Below are 3,646 nucleotides of genomic sequence, written 5' to 3'. Positions count from 1 at the left end.
ACAAAAAATTTAAGAGATCAAAAATATAACTTTTCTGTCAAAATTTGGCATTAATAAAATAAAATAAAATAAAATACTTTTAAATAAAAATGTAAAAATGCTGAATTAATTCATTTTTACATAAAATTTCGATACAAAATTTATAATTTTTTTAAACTTAAAATTTTAATTAAAATTTTAACTAATTCTTAAAATTTAAAGTTTAATAGTTAAATAATCAATAATTAAACTTTTAATTTTAAAATTAAAATAAAATATTCAAAAAATTCTATTTTTGTTAAAAAATGCGATCATGTCTCACAACTTTTTCCATTTTTTTTTTCACAAAAGAACGACAATAGATACAAGAAGAATGCTTATGGATAAATGTATACCAACAACTATTGATGCTACTCTATTGATAAATATTTCATTAATTTGTTTATCTTGTTTTGTACATTTTTCTGCTTGCTCCGTTTTTATTTTTTTTTGCAGTTTCTTTGTTCTCCATACAAATTGCTTAGAATTTTTTTTTTGTTGTTGTTATGAAAAACATCATCAACCTTTTATCAGTCAAAATATTTAAATTAACATGTTTATGCGAAAGTTGAATGTTGAAGGAATGTCGTTTTAAAAGGAAAAGAAGAATAGAAATGATGGAATTATGCGCCACATGTGCAAATTAGTTAAAGTATTATTACTTTTTTTCGGCTCAATCTTTGACACATGTGGTCGTTGTATGTTCACACTGGAGATCTACCTAAAGGGCAATGATTTAAATATTTTATTAAAGAAAAAAAAATAATAATGTTATAATTTTGACAAGTTAACGATCGATATTCTCGATGATTCTCAGATAAATTTTAATCAAAAATATTAGTTTTAATGATACGCCTTCTGAATGCATGAAACGTTTAACAAACAAAATTTCTATTGCATTCATGACATTCCTTTCCCAATTAAAAAATATTAGAGAAAGAATAAATTAATATTAATATACTGTTTCATTTTATTTTTTTTTAGGTACGTAGTCGGTCTTCTTCACAATTTTTTCCAGGCGACTCGTAGCATGACACATCATCATTTATGAATGAATGACGGTAGTGGAACGCTTCTTCTTTTCATTATTTTACACACAATTATCGTCCGATATACAGAAAAATCCAGACACTCTACGGATATGTGAGAAATATCTTCCAAACAAGAGTCAAGCATTATTCATATCATCATATATATATTTTATATCTAGATTGTAAGACGAGTACAATGCGGTTCATCACACTGTCAAAGCGTTTATTTTTATTTTATTTATGTGTGTTTGAAAGTTTCGAAGTGAAGTGGTAGAAAATGATAGGAAATTAAGTGGCATATGAAACTATGCAGGCGACATGTTTTACGATGTTTATTGAATATTATATATAGTTTATTATAATTGTCTATTGAATACTATTTCTTATGCATAAATGCATAAAAGAAAGCATTGTTTGAATATTTTTATATGGGGTGTTAAAGGATGGTTCGCAGCTCACATGATAAAAATAATAAATTAAAAAAAAAATCGAGAAAAAAAATCACATCCATACTAAACCTTGTTAAAATAATTGACATTACAACTATATAATTAATATCATCATTATTTAATTTGTACCAACATATAATGTCATTTCAATTTAACTTGCGCCCGTTTTACGAGTGTAAATATAAATTTATGTCCACAACCGCTATATCATCTTTTATAAATAAAATTTTAATATTAAAATAAACTTTTAAATTGATTTACAATGAAAAGTACAATAATTTCTAAACAATCATGTTTCCTACTCAAAAACCATTAAACATGCTTCAAGAGGAAAGCAACCTTTATTATGAGATTCAATCACGTAAATACTTAATGATATGTTGTAGAATGAAAATTAAAAATGATTTTTTTTAGTGAATGAAATATTTTCATGATTTACTATGCGATATCAATATTATTTATGTTTGATACGTTTTTACACTCGACACGTGTAATGTATACATTGTTATTGTGCTTCTTTTTTTAAATTTTATAAAAAAATCGGAATAGTTGCTGTGTCAGCAACGAAGGTGCTTGAACTTGAATTTTAACGGATTTCTTCAATCCCCGATGATAAGACAGATTTTTTGTGATGTGCATCAATTATTATCGCACCTCTCGCGTAAAACGTGTGTAAATGGCTATTTAAATTGCATTTTTTTATTCGTTTAAAGTACAATCGCAAGATGATTTGCTTAATACTAATAATAATAATGTATTATTGAGAAATACTTTGAGGTATATATGGGAAGATACGCAATTATTATGTTAATGTGTGTGCGGTAAATGTTTTGCTTGCGGGCAATTTTCTTCATTTGTTGATTGTCATCATTTCGCGGTGCTGATGGAGTGATGAACATTAGCACCTTTCATTTTATTTATTGTTGTAATTGTGTATTTTTTCGGCATTTTATAAAGTTATTTTTATTTTTTCATATGTGTAATTAATTTTTTTTTTGTATTTTATAAAATTTTATTAATTAATTTTATTAAATAATTTTAACATTAATTATATATTATTAATTTTTATCATTTATTTTAAATTTTTAATTTATTTTATAATATATAATTTTAATATTTTAAGTATAATGTAATATGTTTATTAAATATTTAAAAAAAATTTTTTTTCAATAATTTATTTTTCTCAATCAAATTTATATTTTAAAGAAGCTCTCAAAATATTTTAGGTCTTTTGTATAATTTTCTATTTAAAAATAATTTTAGACAGAAATTATCTTTTATTAAGATTCATAAAATTATTTTTTTTGTATTTTTATAAAATTTGATTAATTAATTTTATTAAAATAATTTTAATATTAATTAAATATTATTAATTTTTATGATTTAAAATAAATAATTACAAAATTTATTTGATTTTAATTTTAAATTTAATTTTTAATTTTTTTTAATTATTTTTAATATAATACAAAGTTAATAATGTAATATTTTAATAAATTTTTTTAAATTTTCATTTTATTTTTTAATAATTTCTATTTCTATTGAAATAAAACTGGTATTTTCAAATTAATATTTTTAGGTTTTTTTTTAATAATTTTCTGTTCAAAAATAATTTTACATAAAATTAAAGGTTATTTTATGAAGATTCAGAAAATTATTTTTTTTATTTTAAATAATAATTTAATTTCTGTTGATAAACAAATAAATATTGAAGTAGAAAGTCTAAAATTATTTTATTTTGTATAATTTTACAAAAATAAAATTTTTTTATATCCATAAAAAATATTATTTAATAGAATTTTTATATTTGTTTAAATTATTTTATTTTGTTAATATTTTTTTAATTAAATTAAATTTTTAAATTTTTTATAATTAAAAATTTACTTAATTTTAATAAAATTTTTATTGTTAATTTTATTTTTATTTCAGTAAAAAATTATATAAAATAAAAACTTTTTAAAATTTTGTCAAAACAACAAACAAACTTAATGATCATTGACAATCAAATTGCGAAAAAAATAAAAATAAACCAATTTACTCTTTCTTTCTCGAAAGATTTTTTTTCCTTTCCATCTTGAGGTCAATTAAAAACAATAAATTGTCTGTCTCTCCGTTGAATTATATTAATATGATTAACCGCATCGTCGCTGC

The sequence above is a fragment of the Culicoides brevitarsis genome, chromosome 1, assembly GCF_036172545.1.
Source record: "Culicoides brevitarsis isolate CSIRO-B50_1 chromosome 1, AGI_CSIRO_Cbre_v1, whole genome shotgun sequence".
Classification (NCBI taxonomy): Eukaryota; Metazoa; Arthropoda; class Insecta; order Diptera; family Ceratopogonidae; genus Culicoides; species Culicoides brevitarsis.
The sequence above is the reverse complement of the archived record's forward strand: the minus strand, read 5'-3'. Positions refer to the sequence as shown.